Source organism: Pithys albifrons, chromosome Z (assembly GCF_047495875.1).
Source record: "Pithys albifrons albifrons isolate INPA30051 chromosome Z, PitAlb_v1, whole genome shotgun sequence".
NCBI lineage: Eukaryota > Metazoa > Chordata > Aves > Passeriformes > Thamnophilidae > Pithys > Pithys albifrons.
In genome coordinates this window covers 62,543,476-62,565,209 of record NC_092497.1, presented here as the reverse complement: position 1 = coordinate 62,565,209, position 21,734 = coordinate 62,543,476, and positions in this window count along the sequence as shown.

Sequence of the window (21,734 nt, the reverse complement as noted above, 5' to 3'; positions counted from 1 at the left end):
GAATATTCCTTCACAAAAATTAAAAAAAATACAAACATTCATGACTTTCAATCAAATGGTGTCAAAGAATATCAGAACCATAAGGAATAAGCTAGAGCCTTCCAAATGTCTTCTCCATGGTGTAGGGTTTGCCTTGCACTCAAGTGTTGCTGACCAGGCGCTAGTGAGATCGCACACACCAAAATGATGTTCAAGCAAATCCAAAGTTTATTCAAAAACACAGGTATATACCCCCTTAAGTGACCCCACCCTAGGTGCGGTGGTCTGACTCCAATTGGTTGAGGCTGGAAACATGTCCTTTTAAGGTGAAAACGAAAGTTGTAAGGTGGTCCTTCAGACACACCAAAATTAGAGGCTGCAACATCTCCTCCTTTTGTTTCAAAGAACAACGCAAAAATGCAAACAACATAATACACATAACAACACTGTAATTGTAAATCTTAGCTCCTTAGCTAACTTATCCAATGGGGAAATTGTTACTATTAAGATCATGCATATTGCAACTTGAACAGAAAGGTTGAAAATTTTGAAAATTGAGAAATAACATTTTGAAAGTCTCAAATTTTGCTAATTCAAGACTTAACAGGGTATTTTGCAGATTACACATCCCTACTTTCCCCTCTCTTTTCAAAATAGACCTTTGGAAGGAGGTACAGTAACCTTTATAAACTAACACAAACTAATACATGACTAAGACATGTATGCTTGGAATTTACGAACTTAGCACCAGTGCAAAACAAGAAACTTTTCTTTCACGTGTGAAATTGTGGTCTTTTTGTGCAGTCGTCACCGCACAGACCACTGTAAACAAAACTACAAATTTTATTAAATTTTGTGCAAAGTGTCCAAGAGTGCAGAGTGACTTTACTTTGCAAAGAAGCAAGTTCAGTCCAGCCGAGCTAAATCTCCTTATGCAATATTTCAAGGTCAATTCTCAAAACTTCTGTGTGGCCACTACAGAGGTTTGAGAATGAAGCCTTGATTTTCAGTCACTTTATACATTCTTGGTAAAGCAGGAAACAAGTGTGAATTCACAGAGAAAATTCACAAAGGCTAAACATAACTACTTACATTCTGTAGAAAATGTTCAGCAGCTGAGGGGACAGGTGTCCTTACCCCTACAGCCTGCTGGGCAACTTGCAGTGCAATAAGCTCAAAACTGCACTTTAACTGAAAATTAACAGAATTTCAAAATACAGGCTAAACAACATGCTCTTGAACTGGAGTGTTCTTGTTTGATTGGACAGTTAATGACTAGTCCTGCAAATAAGAGCAATCAAACAAATCATAATAACAACCAGGATCAATACTCCTTGAATTAACACTGCTTCTTGCCAGCTGATTAGGCTCAGGGAATGAACCCATTTCTTTAAAGGAGAAATGTTAACTGTTAGCTTGTCAGAATTATTTTTCACTGCTTGTGCTTCTTTGGAGTGTTTGCTTAATTCTGTGGAACATATTCCTTTAAACTCATCACATTGGTAACCATGAATCATCAGCAAAAATCTTAGAGCTTCTCTGTTTTGTAATACTGCTTGTTCTTGTTCTATCTTATCAGCATCTGTTGAGAAATCATTAAGCATTTTGGCAATGATGTTTAGTTGCTCCTGCACCCAGTAGTTAAGCATTTGCACTAAACGTAATACTCTGTCTACACCAACTGGGGAAAAAACTGTTGCTAGCAAATTTCCTGTATCACTCCAATGTTCTATGGTGTTTTCCTCAGCTTGAGGACTAGACCACTTAACATGCTCTTGTATTGATTGTGTAAATTTGGTCAGCTTGCCTAAATAACAAGGTCCACTTTTTACTGGGGCAGGTATTCCAGGCCATGCTCTATTACCACAAATTAAGAAATATTCAGGAGACAATGCTTTTCTCTGGTTACCTTTTGTGTGAACCAGTCTTGGTTTTGGGTAACTTGTATTTTGTGAGCCAACAACATTCCAACACCAACTGCTATTGGTGTAACTCTTATTATGAGGAGTGACATCTGTGCTTCCCACAGGAAAATATTGCTGTGACCAGTGTTTGTTTGACCATTCAGATACACTAGAATGCACAGGGTGAAATTCAACACATGACTCATTTCCAGGGAGATCTCCTACTAACTTTAGCTCTTGCGGATCTCTCTCTAAGGAAGTATTCAATTGCCATATGATATCTGCTATGGTTTCTCCAGTACTACGATAGGACACTTTTGCTTCCTCAATACCAAAAGGAATGAAATCTTTGATGTTATGATAAGGTATTCCTATAAGGCACACTTTGCTTGGTTCTCCTGCTTTAACCATGTTATCTGAGCAGAAATTTTCTAGATTTGCCTGTTGAGAAAGCATTATCCGTACATTTTGATTAGTAACAGCAACAAGACAAGACACAAATGCAAGAGATACACTTATATACTCTCTGGATTTAACTACCCTTTGAATTATGGTGGCCAGATGCTTTTCATCTGGCTTGACAATAGGTGTGAAAGCTTCTGAAATGGTCTTTTGAGTTACCAGAGGCTTCCCTATTTTAGGAAGGCTAGAAAAAGCAACTAGGGCAGCATTCTTGGATCTTTCAAATCCCTTTTTACTACATCGTGATTCCCGGCTCTCCCCAGCATGTCCCAAACAGAGGCTTCTTTTTCTTTTGGTGCCGTGCCTTTAAACGGCTGTGCTGTTGCTCTCCATTCTGGGATGCAGCCGGTGGGTGTGGCTGTCGGTGGTGAAGGCTGCAGGTACCAGGTTGTCGGCGCAGGGGATGTCCCTACCGGCGCGGGGGGTTCCGGTGCCGGTGGCTGCAGGCAGCGCGCGGCTATCAAGGAGGGGGTCCCTGCCAGCGCTGCAGAGCTTGAGTCCTGCATGCCCAGCACTGTGGGGGCTGTGGAAGGCGCACAGTGAATGGGACGCGCTTCGCTGGCTCCGCTCCACTGGGGTGGGGCCTCTCTCCTCTCCATGACGTAGTCTATCCACGCAGGAGGTGGTGGGGGTGGCGCGGGAACTGATCCGCCCCAGGGGCGGGCTAATTCCTCCCGTATCCTGGCCCCTGCCTTGATTGGCAGGCAGTAGGGAGGGGGGTTGGGCGGTCCTTGCGCCTCATTGTTGAATGCATGCGCAGCCTCTTTGTTTGGCTCAGCCGCGTGGTGACTTTTTGCGGGCTTTGCAATCACGTGGTCTCTTTGTTTTCCTGGCCACACGGTTCCTAGTCCCGCTGAAATGTCTCCTGTGTCAGTTTCCAGCTGCAACGGAGCTACTCTGGTGTACCTGCGGGGTGGTGGGGAGCTCGACGGAGGCACGACTTCAGCCCCGAGGTACCCGCAGGGCATTGGTGGCGGCGGCAGCGCCAAAGGTGGACAGACACGGGGAAAGCTGCTTTCCCTCATCTCTCTCTCAGCTGAGGGCACTCCCCATCGCGTTTTCTGGGATTCAGGATATAAATAAAAGTCACTCACGGTTTGGAATGGCTGGATGTTTTCTGCGGTGTGTCTCGTGGGGTTCCAGGGTTGATGTTGAGGTCCGGCCGCTCCTAGAGTGGCAGCCGGTGGTACAGGCAGGTAAAAGGTGGGCTCTGGGCTCATTTGCTGTGCATAGGCTGTTTCTTGGTAGTTATAAGGTGGTGCAAAGACGACTTCTTGGCTTTTTGTGGCAACGAATGGCGTGGAAAAGCTTTGATTCCATGATTGGTGCGATCTTGCTGGGTTTTCCAGAGCGGAGGCGGGCTGTGCTGCATGTGGGTACGGGAACGGCACAGCGCTGGCTCCATGGCTCGGCTCCGGGCTCTGCTCTTGTGGATAGGACGGCGGCGATGCCGAAGGGAACGGCAGCGGGGGTCCGATGGGCAGCACAGGCGGCAGTGGTGTGGCAGAGGGGTGCCACGGCCGGGGTCCCGCGGGCGGCGGTGCCCACGACGGTGCAGAAGGGAACTTAGGGAAAAAACCGCTCTGCAGAAGCAGGCTTTTTTCCCTTCTCTCAGGTAGCTCGAGTTTTTTACGGGCTCGTTCTACCTCTAACAGGATTTTCCTCATAGCTGTATATGACGGGATAAGCGGCAAAAATTCTTCGGGTGCAGTTTGCACTAAATTCCACAAATCTGCCCCAATATTGTCACACAATTCTATGGAAAATGTGGAATTGGCATCGGTTAAATGCCCTCGACTAAGGCACCAGTCCAAAAATTCCTGTAATGCTTGTCTTTCAATGTTTGTTTTTGTAACACGAGCTAGTTTTTCAAATTTATCAAGCAATAAGTTTGTTCTAGTCGAATTGGAATTTCCCATGTTTCTTCAACTCACCGTTTTGAAGGTTGTGGTTCCTTCAGTCCACGTTCTTCCAGCAGCTCTCTTGCCACTACAACAAACTCCCAAGTTTACAGGAGACAGAAGTTCTCGGAGGCTTCCCCATAAAGCACCCAAAAAAATTGGGGCACAGCAGCTCTCGGGGGCCACCACTTAAGGTTCTAGGCAGGTCTGCAGGTGGCTTCCATGTCCTCAAATCACGTTGGGGTCACCAATTGTTGCCGACCAGGCGCTAGTGAGATCGCACACACCAATATGATGTTCAAGCAAATCCAAAGTTTATTCAAAAACACAGGTATATATCACCTTAAGTGACCCCGCCCTAGGTGCGGTTGTCTGACTCCAATTGGTTGAGGCTGGAAACATGTCCTTTTAAGGTGAAAACTAAACTTGTAAGGTGGTCCTTCAGACCCACCAAATTAGAGGCTGCAACACTGAAGTTCTGCTGTGGGAAATGGAGTCACTGTTGCTGTTGGTGTCATTGCCAGATTCTCAGCTTACAAAGACTGGCATTCAATAAATTCAGTCCATTGAACATTTTACTTGTTAAACAAATCTGTGAGGTTGTTTGCTTGTTTGTTTATTTGGTTGGTTGTTTTGTTTCATGTCGATCTAAAACAAAGCCCCACAGGGGTTTCTACATTTTTTTTAAGTTGTTTCTACCATTTTCAGGTTTTGTGTCCTTTTTTCTCTCGCTCAAGTGACAACCAGGGAATCTCTTGTGCTTATAACCCCAGACTTCACTCCTACAACTCTTGTTCAGAGCACAAGGTCAGTCTGTAGAGCACAGCCAGTGCTCACTGGCAGTGCAGTTCCTGCCCCAAGTGACTCCCAATAAGGTCTCTGTCCCATCAGCTGTTGAAGATGCCTTTCCTTTCCACAGCCCTGCTCTTCCAGGGGCACCTTTTACAAATCATTTATCTACAGAAAGTGAAACTGCCTCCTTCTGGGATGGGTAACAAGCACGAACTGCACACCAGCCAGTTCTGAAACTGAGTTTCACTTGTTCTGCAATGAAATATCCCATTTCTGAGCATTCTCCATTCCTCCTAATGCCATCAATGTTTTCCCACTTCCAGGAAAAGGCCAAATTTTAAAGAGAGCTGCACTGTCTGGCTGATGTCCTGGTGTAATTCAAACCAAATTTAACCAGTTGCTTTGGATGATTTTGTGGTTGCTCTAAATGACTGGACAAAATACTGACCTCTTTTCACTAAATTTTCTGAGCCATCTGCACCAAGCATTGCCGGATTGATCTCTTGACCTCACTGTCAATTCCCCAGAAGGCTTTGAGTCATAGAAAAAACATGAGAGTGTCAAAATTTTTTTCTGCAGGGATAGTGAGTTTAACAGGGCTGCAAAACAGTGGTTTTCCCCAGCCAAATCTTTCCTCTAGGCCAGAGGATGATGAAGAGGACTGAGTTGTGAGTTCTTCTCAGTTGTCGAAGATGTGTCCTTTGCTGGAGATACTGATCAGATACCTGGTCCTGCAGCAGGCAGGGAGCAGGTACAGATTACTCCTTACACCTTTTCTTCTCAGAGGAAGTAGAAGTAACACAGAGAAAAACTGCCCCAGTTTAAAACGATTCTACTGCACTTACTTCTGAGTGGAATGAAATTCAGACTTTTCTCCATTTTGAGAAGTCTGCTCCTCAGGGAAGCTGAAGGGTCTGATTCATGTCTGTGACCCTGCTGCTCCCTAGACTCTGTGGGAGACCTAGGGAGATGTGAGACAGAGCAGTAAAAGTAATGGGCAGAGAGGTTGGAATAAGGTAGGATTTATGCCAGCCCCTCCTGATCTCTTCTGTTTGCTATCGTCAAGGCAAAGGCATCACTTACCCTAACTCTAATCCTTCAAACAATTTTAATCAATCACTGAACCTCACCTTTCACCTGCAGAGGGTTTCCTCTGCACCCACTTCAACAAATGACCTTGTTCCACAAGACCTTTCTTCATCAGGGTACCAGGCCCCTCACTCACTCATGCATCTTCTAGAGGCAGTGAGAGATGCCTGTCAAGCAAAGCTCACAGTCCATCCCATCTGTTAATAACCGTCACTATCTCCTACAGTGGACATTTGCCCTACCCAAAATGTCCTTATGAATGGATATAAGTAACTTACTTTTCCTCCTGTGACAGCAAGTTGGACAAAATTATTATTCCACCGGGACCAAGACTGATGTTATGATTAAGAGAATAAAGAATTGCACTGTCAGAGACAGTTGCTCAGTCCTAATTATGTCAGCTTAGAGTTTAGCCCATTACCAGGAGATTAATTTTGGAGAGCACAATAAAAGCTGCACTAGATTCCTTCCTCTGGTTAAGGTGGAAGACCAGTAGAAATGTCATTCTATTCTGTAAATCTGGAAGGTTCAACAGAGTTTATTTTTAACTCTTTTCCCAAGTGATGGTAGTGATGCTTATAGCTGAATGTAGGAATACCTTCAGATATCATCTGAGAAAAGCTCAAAATTAGTTAAGCAGGAGGGAAAAAGGAAGAGTAGAGCACCTGTACTGACACAGTGTCCTTCCTTTCTTAATCTCAGAAACAGTGAAACCAGCACAGATCTCTGCAGACATGTTTTCTGCTTTGGAGTTACCTGTCTTAAAATTAATGTGCATGAGTTAAAAATAGAGATCCCAGCATCTTGTAGATCTTCAGGTGATAATAACCCTCAGTCCTTTACATCACTTCTGTTGACTGTTATTTCTCTTGCACGTATATTCAATTACCTAAATGATGCTCACTAAAGAGCTGATACTACTGGTTTCCAGTTTTTAGTTATGTCCTTGCTATGAATTGAAAGATATGACTAATTCTAACTATATCTTTTTCTTTACAGACTACTCTAAAAGGAGGGAAGGAACTTCTAATTAAAGTTTTAACAATTTCTTTATGGGAGAGTTATTAATACCCAGAAACTTAATCTGATTTCGCTTTTTTTTGTGTTTTGTTTTTCATTTGTTTGCTTGCTTGTTTCTTCGGTTTTTTTTCTTTTTTTCCTATACTTTTTTTTATTCCCCCCTTCCTTCTTTCCTTCTTTGCTTCTTTATCTGCACTGTGTCTCATACTGGTGTTTAGAACAGCAGTAATTGCCGTTTGATATTTTTTCATTATCTTTTATTAAGTGTCTAAGCCCCTTCCACACATTTCTGTGTGAACAGGAGTCCTGTCACGACAGACAGGGAGAAGCATCTTCTATTTCTGGCTCTTCTACAGAAAGACTAGATCATAACAGCATTTTGAGAGCCGATAACAAATAACATTCTGATGACTTAACGTGTAAGTTGTCAGCTGGCCTTGGTGCCACTTCAGTCCCTGGAAAATGCAACTTTAGAACTCCAGAAATGAAGGACAAACAAGGCTGGCAGCAATCCCTAAAGGTTCTTGCCCAACACCACCACACAAAGCAAGGCTGACTTAAAAGTTAGACCCATCTTCAAAGTTACACCATGTGGCACAGGTGTATTTCATTCAGGGAAATTCTAAATAAACCCATGCCTGGGGTTCCAGTGCAGAGATGGTACCTCTGCTGGACTAAAAGCAGAAGCCTTGGGTAGATAAGAAGCAATTGTCTGCCAGTGAGTACATTGCTTAGATTGTGGACAGAATGGTGAAGTCACTTTGAGAAATGGCAATTTCCAGCAAGTATTTGTACTGCCAATCCCTTTGCAGTCTTTGCTGCATGTAGGTGTGCCATATTTGTAGTGGCAAGTTTGCTGCACTTATGCCCAATCTGCAGATATTGATTGGTGGAAAGTGCAATAATCTATCAAGAGAAAACCTTGCACAGCTCCTGCACACGTCCCTTAGCAGCCAGGAAGTGCAGAATAGGTTGGAGAACGTGTAAGAGAACAATAAAAAAATTCCCTAATTGAAAGGGGGGAAAAGGTTGTTCTGAAAATCTGCATGTGATTGTTGTTTTGCTGCTGATCTGTCTGTAGAAATCTCTGCTGTTGCCTTTCAGGTTCATCACCACATCCAGCTCAGCTTGGGCTTTAGCTTTTCGAACCCCATTCCCACATGCTTTCATAGTGTCTCAGTATTCCACTGCGGTTGACTGTCCCTGCTGCTACTGTAGAAGCCTGAGCCTCTTTTCAGGAAAGAGTTTAGTGAGGAGCTGCTTCTTTCATTCTGGCTTCTTGCTACCTTTGCTTGATTGCCTGCATATTTTTGAGTTTGCAAGAGGGGACTTTTGAATACTGACCACCACTCCTACCTGTTTTCTGTGCTCTTTTCCATGAAATTCTTCCAAGCAGGTCTGTGAACTGGATACAACTTTACTTTTAAAAGGTCTTTTGCTAGTTAGAAAAAGTAAGTGGGAAAAGTTTATAAGCTTTTGAGTGTTTGCCTTCTTTTCTCTTTTTTTTCTTCAAGCTTAGTGGATGGTTTCATTACATTCTATTTTTCCCTGGAGAAACAGTGGTAATTTTTGGTAAAGAAATGATGCTAAAATTGCACAAAGGGAAAAAACCAAAACCCTGACAACATGACAGTACAGTGAAACAAAGAGAAACAGACTTTCTCAGATCAAATCACTGGTTTCTGACTTCACTTAAGGTCAGGAACTGGGAATGTTTAGGCACATACAAACTGGGGTATATTTGTTTTACTGCACTGGATATTTATCTTCAAAGAATGATGGTTATTTCACTGGCTAAATGTCTTTGCTACTTAACCAAATGTTATGGGTTTAGCCAGGTGGGCCTAAATTTAGGTTTTAAAGTTCAGCTAGGCCTGGGAATTGTCAGCTGACTTGAGCTGGGCTGAGCTAGCTAACAGCTGACTTCTTCTAGCCAATAATATTGTATTCCATACCATATTGCATCATCTCAAAAGGGGTAAGAGCTGGTGTGTGGGTGTGGCTTGGTCAGTTGCTTCACAGCTGTGGTGCCAGCAAGACACTCTGCTGTCCCAGGACGGATGGGGAGGCCCAAGTCTGGAGTACCAGCTTACCATCGTGTTATCTTAGGGAAGTAAAATGTTTGTTCTTAGCTTTTCTCTCTGCTTAAGTCTGTCTCTGAAAAATTGACTTCTCTAGAATGATTTGTAGTTAAAATGGTAGAATTTGTGTTTACTGGGAAGTGGGAAATTATTTCTTGTTATACATAACTTGTGTAAGTGTGTGTTATATTGTAGTTTCCTCTTAATTTTCTCTTTTCTGTATAAATACATGTAGTTAGTTTCAGCATAGACCTGGCTTTGGAAGTTTTTTTTTCCCTCTCTCCCTCTTCTTTACCCCTTAGCTGGTTGGGGGGAGGAGGAACCCTTTTCACTCTGTCCTGGACAGTTGGCACTTTGCCAGCTCAAACCAGGACAGATAATTGGTGCGTTGGCCGGGAAATGAAGGCCACTAGCAAGTGTCCCAGAGAGTTGGCAGGGTTCCCGGGAGCTTTGTTGTAGAAACATTCCTTGATTTCTGCTTTGTTATGGTACATCTAGAACAACTAAGATAAGAATGTCCTCTTGCTACTGGATACTCGTTTTATTCCTTGTACTGACTGTTTTTGTGAGTTCAGACAGCTCAACTCGTAGCTGCTGTGAATGCAGCCACTGCAAGGAGAAGCCTTACAGCCACAGCAAGCTGTCTTTCTCTCCTGCCTCACCTCACCAGAGAGCAAACCCCAAGCGTGAGTCACATGGTGAACTGTCGTCCTGCCTGTGTGACCAGGGGAAAGGCATGAGGAGGTGGGACAGTGCATCTACTTCTGTGCTTGAAGTCCAGGTATGGAAATCAAAACGTAAGAAAGCTGGTATAAAGCTGTCCACATGTTGAAGCAGAGATCCCAGAACAGAGCCAAGAACCACAATTAAGCCGCCCTGCCTCCAGCCGAGAGGAGGAGGAGAACGACCAAGTCTACTGGACATTGCTGAACCAGAAAACTAGCCAAGACTGTACCTCTACACTGACTTGTAGATGACAGCCAGTGCCCCTCTGAGGGTGGCTGGACCGATAAAAGAAGATTAATTGAATCACAGAGAGGCCCATGTGGGCTGTTGGTGTGTGGCAGGACACTGCTGCTTGAGTAGAATCTGTAAAGATTCATCATGTGGATGCTCATGTGCCCAAAGGCTGAGCTAATGAAGGAACATCACACCTGGACTAGCATAAGGGAGAGTTGTTCCTGGCTCAATGGGCCCATGATGCCTCAGACCACCTGTAGGTGGTTGAGGCCGAGGGGTGGATTTAACCATGGACATTATTTCCCACGTTATCCGCTATTGTGAAACCCCTGAGAAGGGGATAGTGACCCCAGTGTGGGGATAGAGACCCCTGAGAAGGGGATGGAGACCCCAGTGTGGGGATAGAGACCCCTGAGAAGGGGATGGAGACCCCAGTGTGGGGATAGAGACCCCTGAGAAGGGGATTGGAGACCCCAGTGTGGGGATAGTGACCCCTGAAAAGGGGATGGAGACCCCAGTGTGGGGATAGTGACCCCTGAAAAGGGGATAGTGCCCCCAGTGTGGGGATGGTGACCCTAATGAAGTTATAGTGACCCCTAAGAAGGGGATGGGATAATCCCAATGTGTGCCTCAAGGACATTTAACCTTGAGGAAAAAGGTAACTTGGATTTTGAGTTTTGTGTTGTAGGACATGAACCATGAGATGAAGAAGACCTGAGCTGAACTGGTGTTGGTGTCCAATGATGAACTGTTTTTTCCTGCCTTAAGTACCTACCCCATCCTAATGGACTATTGCCTACAATATGGAGGGGTGGAAGACAGCCCTGGAAAGAACGAAGACTGTTTAAGCGCGGGAATAGATAAATTGAAGATATGAGTGATGTAATATGGTATGGAATAAGGGGTGGAATATGTTATGGGTTTAGCCAGGTGGGCCTAAATTTAGGTTTTAAAGTTCAGCTAGGCCTGGGAATTGTCAGCTGACTTGAGCTGGGCTGAGCTAGCTAACAGCTGACTTCTTCTAGCCAATAATATTGTATTCCATACCATATTGCATCATCTCAAAAGGGGTAAGAGCTGGTGTGTGGGTGTGGCTTGGTCAGTTGCTTCACAGCTGTGGTGCCAGCAAGACACTCTGCTGTCCCAGGACGGATGGGGAGGCCCAAGTCTGGAGTACCAGCTTACCATCGTGTTATCTTAGGGAAGTAAAATGTTTGTTCTTAGCTTTTCTCTCTGCTTAAGTCTGTCTCTGAAAAATTGACTTCTCTAGAATGATTTGTAGTTAAAATGGTAGAATTTGTGTTTACTGGGAAGTGGGAAATTATTTCTTGTTATACATAACTTGTGTAAGTGTGTGTTATATTGTAGTTTCCTCTTAATTTTCTCTTTTCTGTATAAATACATGTAGTTAGTTTCAGCATAGACCTGGCTTTGGAAGTTTTTTTTTCCCCTCTCTCCCTCTTCTTTACCCCTTAGCTGGTTGGGGGGAGGAGGAACCCTTTTCACTCTGTCCTGGACAGTTGGCACTTTGCCAGCTCAAACCAGGACACCAAAGCAGGCCTAAAATATACTCATGAAAGAGTGCTGGTAGGATTGTCCTGACCTTACCAGCAAGGACAAAACTGTAAATGAAAACTCCTAATCACTATATCACAACAGTGTCTGAGAGAAGACGCATGAACCAGAGAATAATGGTACAAGCTGTTAGTGGATGATGTTCTGTGCTGGTTTAAAGGTGAACCAGCAGGGGAAATGAACTCACTACGAGAGAGATTATAAGTCAGAGCTAAAATTTAATAATAATATTACAATAACAACACTGACACACAAGGGAAATTGCTTTCAACTCACAAAACCCCAGCAGTATAACCCAGTGTCCTGGGGCACAAACCCAAGGGGGTTTGTTTGCCCTTGTGCTGAGACCCCTGTGGTTCCCCCAAGTCCAGAGCAAAAGGAAAAGAAAAACCTGTTGGTGCAGGCGAGGGCTGTGGTCTGGGCGAGAGCGGTGATCTCCTCCTGTCAAGGTCCTGCTGCTGCTCTGGATCCGACGAGAAGTTCATGAGGTCTTCTTAGCCACCACTTATGTACCCTCAGGGAGCACTCAGTCCCTCCCCCTGGGCGGGGACTCACACAATGGGTGATTAACTCTGGGAGCAAGGGGGTGTTGAGCTGCTGATGGCCCATTAGCAGCCACGCCCCCCTCAGGCTGGGTGTGAAGGTGATAATGGCTCGCTGGGCAGCTGCTGCTAATGGCCCATTGTTCTTGGGGAATGAATAGAGGGGGTAGAATACACAGCTTTGATCACCCCCACACAGGGTTAGCTGGTCCCTCCTGCTGAACTAGGACATGTTCAGCTCATTAGAACATCCAGAGAACAAGCATATTCCGGGAAGAGAAAGAGCAATACTTAAAAAACATGCCTTGAGAATTGTTTTCTTTGTTATGAGTGAGAATAGATTGTGATATTTGCTATTGAACAACTACTCTGAATTGCCCTAATTCAAGAAAAACACTGTAAGCTTGTATAATAAAACTGATCGATTCTCATTACCTTTTTAAAAAGCCTAAGCTAATTGTAGCTTTTAGGAGTCTGGGGGAAAAACTAGGAAGGAGTTTGCAGTTACTTAAAGAGAAAAGGGAGGAGATTCTTGTTTAAGTATCTAGTGATTTTCCCAAAACTCAACTCCCAAAACACCGCATTAAAAATCTAATTGTTAAATAATCTTTAAACAGGCTGTGTATTTTTTACTTTTCATTGTATATTATAAGCTGAAAAGTGTGATTTCTAAGCTGGTTTTGCCCTCCATATCCATAGATCATTGATTTTTACCTATGTTACTAATGGAACTTGAAATTACTGTACTTTCATGTTTGGGTGTTGAAGGAGCAGGATTTGGACCAAGCCCTGATTCTATGTGTTACCCATATGTGTCACCCACATGTGTCTCTTCCCAGACCTGTGTGGAGACTCAGAACTACTTTTTTGAAGTAACTGTATGATCAGTCATCAGAAACATGCCCTCAAGCATTTTGAGTCATTTTGCCAAAAGGTATTTTACAATATTTTCCTCTGTGACTTCTAATACTTCTGCCTGGGTGGATATGGTTTGATGAATTTATGTAAGTAAAAAGAGTTTCTCCTATGATGTCTGTCTGTCTATCTATCTATCTATCTATCTATCTATCTATCTATCTATCTATCTATCTATCTACCTACCTATCTATCATCTATCTAATGATCTAGTATAAAGCACACATATCATATGTAAGTGATGTAGAGCAGGAGTATCAGATAAAGGGTGTTTAGTTCACATTCAAATCAAAGAAATTTAGAAGTGAGGAGCTGGAGCAGCTATCATGAAGTTATGAGGGAAAGCCCTCTGTTCCTTCCTGTGTGGACTTGGCACTGATTCCACAGGCTGCCCATGAGTCACCACTTTTTGCAGAGCAATGACTATGGTGAATGTGCAGCTGAAGAAGTGGATCTGCATAGCACTTTTCAGGGAATTCCAGTATTGGAGCCGCTAAGATTCCTGTGCTCTCCTTGCATGTTTTCCTTCCACTTTCCCTAGGTAGAAAGGAACAGCTTTCTTCCACCCATTCCTTCATCCAGCTCTGTCACAATGGTGTTTAATGCAATGTAGATCTTTTGCATGGAATGATGCATCAAAATCATGCTAGTCAAGAGCTAGAAAAGCATCTATCCAATCTGGCAGCAGGGAATGACATTCACCTGAATTAAATTGACATGCATTCCATGATTCAAAAAATCAGCTGCTATCCAGAATATCAAACATGTCGAGAAATTGGATTAAAAGTTCAAATACGTAGTTCTCTTAAGAATTACTGAAGTAGACTTAGGATATCCCTAAGGAAGTCCCTAAGGACTGTCTGGTGAATGTACCACACTGTTAAGTGTGTCAAGATTGGTCTGAGACTATTATTGTTTGTTCACAGTGGACAGCCTGGAAACTGAGATTTCAGGTTTTAGGTATTTGAAATTTGATTCTACATGATGGTTCCTTTGAGATTAATTTTCTATTTCTGAAATAGGGTCATTCTGAGTTCTAAGTAACTTCTCCATACAAATAAGTAGTAGTTTTGGGGAGGTTTTTAGGGAAGGTGGAGTGTTTTCAATAGTGAATTTATCATTCCTATGCACTAACTCACGTCAGGTGGGCACAGTCCAAAGACTGAAACCAAGCACAGAATTCTGTGTACTGCCAAAAATGCACCTCAGCAATTTTAAATCTGAATGTGCCAAGTGCATGTCCTACAGACACAGTGGAAGCTCTGCTCCTTTCTGCCCTGTAGCAGCATTGGATGTTTTGGAGCCCTGCAGCAGCTCTGGTCCTGCTCACTGCAGGCTGCTGGCTTCCTCTGCCAGACACAGGGAGCTGGAGAGATCCAGCAGCAGGGAGGTCAACAAGCAGGTGAGATCCTGAAACAAGGAGAAGATTGATGAGCAGAAGAGCTCAAGCAGCAAGGAGAAGGCCAATGAGCAGGAGAGGCCCAAGGGTGCAGGTACTAGCATCATATCTTTGGCTGTGCCAACCCCATCACCAATGGACTCAGACAGAGTAAGGCTGGACAGGGCTGTCAGCTGCCTGATCTAGCTGAGAATGTCCCTGCTCATTGCAGGGCTGTGGCAGGGGGTCAGACTAGATGGCCTTGAAAGGATTCATTCCAACACCAACCATTCTGTGATTTTGTGATTCTAAAGCAAGAGCTGCCCAGCATGAGTAAGCAACTGAAGGAGCTGTTGGATATGACCTCCTTGGTATCTGCAGAATGTTTTCCAAGAGGAACATCATGCCAGAGTTGCACCCAGCCACTGAGATAGACAGCACCTCTGAAGGCTGGAGCATCCAAGAGAACAGCATCAACTATTGCCTTCTCATGATCCTGTGGCCATCCCCCAGGCACTCCTTCAACCTGAACACCACGGAGCACCTGCCAGCAAGTGGCTCCCATGTCTATGTGGTGTTGGAATGCACATGATCGATGGAGCAGCTGGTGGGAAGACTTTCTCCACCCTTCTGGTGATCACCTGCTGAGTGACCAGTTTTGGTACTTCCTGGAAACCCTGTGCACAGCCGACTCCTTGAATGTGGAGAAAATTGCCTGCTGGGTGCAAACATTGGTGGCATCAGCTGCTGCTTTTGCCTCCATCATAGCACTACCAGCTCACAGTGCTGTCGTCCTGCAGGTCCTGCAGGTTCCAGCTGACAGGCATCTCCTGGACACAGATCATTCCTGAGATGGCTCTTGCAGTGCAGCAGGGCAGCTCAGGTGCCTGCCTGAGTCTTGAGGAGTCAGCAGCCAGCAGTTGAAGATGAGCTCAGAACAGCTAGGGCTTGGGAAATCTCTACTGGCCCAGATGAACCTTCAAGCATAAATGTATAGAAGCACATAGGTATGATTCTGTGATTTTAAAGGAGACATGGCTAAACCTACTGAGAATAGAAACACACACACACCTGAGTGCTACCTAGATTAATAATGTGAGTGAGGAAGTGTTTAATTCTGGGTTCATTATACTTGTCATTCATGTAATGCTTAGGCAGACCTGTTAGGGATTTCTTTTAGATGGTGGTGATTTGTCCAGTAGCCACTTCTGGGTTGTGACGAGGAATGTTGACTATTTTCAGGGTTATCTGGAAAAGAGGAAAATGTGAAGCTGCCTCATGTACTACAAGCACCTGTCAGTCCGCAGCTCATGGCAGTATAGAAGAAAAATGAGTCAAAGAAACAGAGTCAATAGTCCACGTAAAGTAAACACACTTGCAGTCCAGAAATCAGAAAAATTGAAACAATAGAAGTTGGCAAACTTTCCTACTTAAGTTGTACAACACACCAGGCTTGTATACAGATGGTCTTCAAACTACTCTGAATTTAGAAACCTTTGTGAAAACCTGAAGGAATGGAGAGAGAGACATTCAAACAACCAAATGCCTTAGGAAGGGATGTCTTAGGTATTATTTTGGTATTGCTGTTCTTGTTCTACATCTCTGGTAGTTGGAGATGTCATCCTAAACAAGAAAATCCAACTGCTAATTGCCAAAGTTACGCTTTTTCCTCTATGTAAAATCAATACATTACTGTTAAATGAGAAAATAATACTTCTTACACTAAGCTATTTTTGTAACTATATAAACCTGTTCTAAAATAAGAAAGAGTCAGACTACAGACAGGGTCTTGAGATGGGTTGACATTCTTTTTTTTTTTAAATGAGCCTGGTGCAAACATTATAAACATTTAGGTTGGTAGGAGGGGACCAAGAACAGGAAAAGGATCTGTCTGTTATTTTAAATATGCTAGAAGGAAAAGAACACAAGGGAAATTAGAATCCTTTCTTGAGCATAAATATGCTGACATCCATCTGAATCTTTCTGTTGGTGTCCAGGATCCTTTGCTTCAGACATACCAAAAAAAAAAGGAAAGAAAAACCAAACCCCAAAAAGGACTCAAAAGGAAAAGATGCAGAATAATCTGTCCCAAATTAGATGTCATGGTTGAAGTCTTGAAGCCCTGAGTGAACTGATGGTTAAAATCTTAAATGGGCCATAAAGTAATGAATACAGGTCAGAACTTTCTGAGATGGTTCCTCAGATACAGAGAGAGAATGCTTTTAATTTAAATGTTGATGTACAACATTCAGCTATCACAAAATAAAGTCAAAGATGTTCATCTATGATTTTTACCTGTACTTCATATGATAGAATAAGAGTCAAAGGTAATCTGTCTGGCTGCAATCCACCCATGTGCCTTCTCAGGATCTGTTTAACCAGGCTTTAGCTTCTAACTCAGTGACTGCTGTCATTCCAGTTACTGATGCTGCTCAGATGTATAAAATACATATCTCTATTCTTCCTAGTCTCTTAACACCAGTGGCATCCTATCGATGGATGAAAAAGCTCCTAAATCAGGAACACAGGTCGTCTGTTTCAAGAAGCACTGTGGCCTTTGGCTTGCAGCTCCTTTAGACCACCTCTCGAAGGCTGGGATGGCTCCCTCCACACCCAGCCTGGCGCAGCCTCCCAGAGGAAGGACCACACTTGAGGCCAGGCGGCAACAGAAGAAGCAAGCTTTATTGGGGTGCCCGGTTTATAAAGGGTTCGGGGGATAGTTCCAGAAAATGTGAGGGGGAAGGGGAAGGGTCAAGCATCCTATTGGTCAAAACATGAGCAAAGGGGAGGTACAGAGAAAGGACCAAGAGGGAACAATGAGCCATAAAAGGAGAACTACTGCAATGCACCAAACTGGGGCCAATCAGGGTGGGGTTGGTGGGAAAAACCTAAGGGGATTCTGGGAGGAAGAACTTGGACAGGGACTCCTATAGGGAAACATTATGGGTAGACCTGATGACCAACGCCATTAACAGGGGAGAAATCAATATATGAAATGCTCGAGCCCACAGCCTCAGGCTCTCCGATTTCTGCATCTTCGTCAACCCGTCACTTGTAGTACTTCTGCCACTTAACAAAGTCCTGGTCTGTCCCGACAGCATCCAGTAACAGAATACAAATACAGTTAAATGATAAAATAGATTAATTACTATGTGTTTGGATTTTTTTATCCAGATAAAGCTAAACCTTTCTTTTGGAAAATGAACTAACAAGGTCTCTCTTTAGAATTACAGTCAATTTGTGTGGGCATAGTTTCAGTCTTCTCTGAAAAAAAAGAATCTCCTCTGATTACTAATCATGATGGGTATTTTAAAAGGTCAATAAAGTAGAAAATAGAATTCAATTCAACCTATTGGGAGGAAAAATTACCTTATGCAAAAAGATAAGCTGGTATGAATACACATTAAATATAGAACAATTTTATTTAATTTTCAGCTCAGGTTATAAATCACTCTAAATGGAATGAACATGATATATGATTCCACTTCACTGCCACATTATTTAAACAGCAAGAAACTTTCTTGGTGAAATCGGAAAAGGCACAAAAGATAAATTGCTAAATTCAAACCTTGATTTCACTGATGAAAAATAGTTAAATGGTGACAGCAATTGACAATTTCTCAGTCTAAATTCTTATTAAAGACATGCTATTGTAGTTCTTCGTCATTGCGGGAAGTCAGTCAGTTGAACCCCTCACCTGACCAGTTACAGAGTTTGAAATCTTCTCCTTCCCTTTCTACCCACAGGCCTCAGGACAGGTGCCAGGAAATAATTCCTTTGTCCATAAAGGAGGATGTTTGTGTAGGGTTTTCAGAACATGGAGAGAATTGGTGAAAGGATCTTCCAGTGTGGTCTGTGACGTTCTCCTGCTCCAGCTGTCCCTGCTTGTTCAGTCACTTGCATTTGCATCAAGTACATAAGAAATAAAACTATATGGTACCTTCTTGGTATTCCCTCACTTTTTTCTTAGGAGATGACAGTGTCTGCTCAAAAGTTTCAATAAACATATAGAGTATAACGTCCCAGGGAAAGAACTATTCTTTTTTCTTCAACAGTTTCATAATTAAAATCTGTCACCTTCTAATCTTGTTCATGGAAAGGTGTTATGTACAGAAGAACCATAAAATGGGACTTATTTTGTATAGTTAATCAAGTATGACTGGTCCAAATTTCAAATATGACTCCTTTTTAAAACTGGTCAACTGCATGCATTGCATAAAAATGAATATTTGTACTCATGTAATTAGGAAAAAATAGAGTTTTTTCAGATGACATTTCTAATAACCAAGACTTTTACTTCTCCTTGTAAATTTTCCTTCCAGTGGAATGTTGTTAATAAACAAATGTTTTCAGTATTGTTTCAGAATTTGGAAATATAAAAAAGTGTTCCATTCCCATGCAGCCTACTTATAATGATATTGTTTATTTTTATGGGATTTTCCAGGAATACAATTCTTTCTATCCATAAAGATGGCAACAATAGTGCCAAGGTCGTGGCTTCAATCCCCATATGGGCAATTCACTCAAGAGCTGGACTCTGTGATCTTTGTGGGTCACTTCCAACTCAGAATACTCAGTGAAAGCTATAGATTTTTATTAATAGCCAAAACCAAATTTTTTCAAGAATTTACAGATAAAGCAAATTTCTCTCTCCCTATTCATCTCTATGAGTGGAAAGAACATGGAGAAAAGAAAAACTGTCCCATGGTACTTTAGGGAACAGAGTGTCTGCCAGCTGCTGTCACTGCTGTTGCCCAGGTGAACTGATGCTCTTCTCAAGCCTACTGGAGCTGAGGCTGCAGGGACATCCCAGGAAACAGCCTTACATCCACACTGGCCTCGTTTCAGCTCTGCCCTTCAGAGCACTCTGTTTCACTGAGCTCCCTAAGGAGTCCAGCACTTGAGTTTACCCAAAATTTAGGGCCTAATCCCTTGGAACCACCTTCTGGCCTCCCTAGAATTCAAACTTTGGGTGTGTTTCAGCTGAAATAGTTTGGAGTGAGCAAACTGACATTTTCCGTAAAACTGAACATTGTGGAAAGATTCCCACTAAGTCCATTTCCTTGTATAATAAGAGCAAGAATAACAACAATTTTAGTATTATATTGCTATATTGCTATAATTATGCTATGTAGCAATACTCATGTGGTCGCTACAGATCTAGGAGACAATGATCAAGGTAAAGTTATATTTTAAATGCATTTAAGTATCCCCTGGCATTTCAGGACATACAGCACCCTTAAAAGTAAACCATTTTGCTAGTGATTACCCAGAAGTTAGGCAACTGGAATAAAATTTTACTCTTTGCTTCAACAACTCTTTTCCGTTTTCTATGTTTTTTTTTAATAAATTAGTGATAACCTTTGAAAGCAATTATTTGCAATTCCTTTTCTACTGTACTGTCACTGTCCTGCAACTCTTACTAAAAAAATGGATGCAGCATTTAGTCTGGCAAGTCTCTTCTGAGGTGACAGCAAAAGTCGAAAAATTATTTTTAGTACTTTGGTTCTGGAGGATTTTTTTTGTGTTTAGTTTTTAAAAATTTTGTTCTGCAATGCCATTGCATTTATTCAGCCCATTAAAATCTGTCTGAATGACTTGCTTGAGCTTCTTAGCGTGTTAGTGCAAAGGAGATTTCTGGGACGCTTTCAATGATCATTCAGATACAAATAGCAGTAGTGAAATACCTATGGAAAATCAAGCTCCCAGCAGCCTCCAGCACACTCATGGAGCTTGTTTCTTTTCCTGAAAATGTCACCACATTTTGGCTTCTTTTGGAAGGGTCAGAGGGTGTAAAGTCACGGTGAAAAGACAAAGCCTCATAATAAAAGCAGAGATGGTCCTGTTCATCTTCCACATTTTAACAGATATTCATTCTCCCTCTAATGTCCTAATTCAAAATACTTAAGCACATCCTTCGTCAGAACCCCAGTAAGTATATAATTAAAATTAATACACTCCATTGTGTGTCCAAATGATGTCTCAGTTTCTAAAAACAACTCAGTCTTCCTTGGGCTTCTATCAAATCTTACTCAGTTTTACTGCTATTGGAAATAAGTGTACTGCCTGCTTTGAAAACAAAATAAAATAAACAAAACAAATCCATTGGAGGTTAATATTTTCCCATAAGCAATCTACTATAAATTTGGCAGTGCAGGTTAAAGAAGGGAAATATATTAAATGTTAATGTTCCCTGTTGCAAAGGAAGTCAAGTAGAGATAGGAATTCATCACTTTGCTTTTAGAAGTTTAGTTGAATGGAATTACCTAAGTAAATTTTTTTCCATCAGCTTAATGTTGGCAGGAGTCTGAAGGGGTTTTAGGATTGCAATGGAGTGTTAATTAATCCTGTATGTCTCACTGAGCACCAAAAGGAACAGTCACTTTGACTGATGTAACTGCACAGGGGTGGATATTTTCATCTTTGGGATTAAGATATTTGGAGATGCAAGGACTACACAAAGGAACAGCTTCAAAAGGAGGTGTGCACTGATTCCCTTCCTTTTGTAGGAGCCTTTGGACAGGAAAAAGATCTGGGTCATTCTGACAAGGCCTTTCTTAGCCTACAGAGACTGGTACCCTCTGGACTGATGTGCAGGATGTGGCTCTGCAGCTGGATGTGCTCTAAGGATGCTGCCTGGGCCAAATGCAACCTCTCCCTCCTCCAACAACATGGTGAGGAGAAAGGCCTGTTTTTCACCCTGATTAAGGTTTAAGAATTAACACCAACTGTTCCAAATCAATAAGACCAAATTCCCTCTAGATTTACCCCACTCTGCCTGGCACCCAAAATCTACAGTATTGATGGACCTGCTATAAGGAGTGGAAGAGTGTTGAGAGCTGCTGAGGCAGGTTATCCTGAGTGTGATCTGTGCTCCTCCAAATCTGGGTAGATTCACAGAGAATTTAAGCCCTTCAATTCCCATCTTTCTATTCTGGTACAAAGTTGTGTCTTCGGTGATTGTAGACTTTGATTCAACTTTGTATTGAAGCTTAAAACTTGGAATTCTTTTTTCTGGGTAAAGGCCATCAGATTGAAGAAACTGGAATTTAACACAATGATGGTTGAAGGGGTTTTGGTTTTGCCTGATTTTTTTGGTTTTGTCTTTGGGTTTTTTGTTTGTTTTGTTTTGGTTT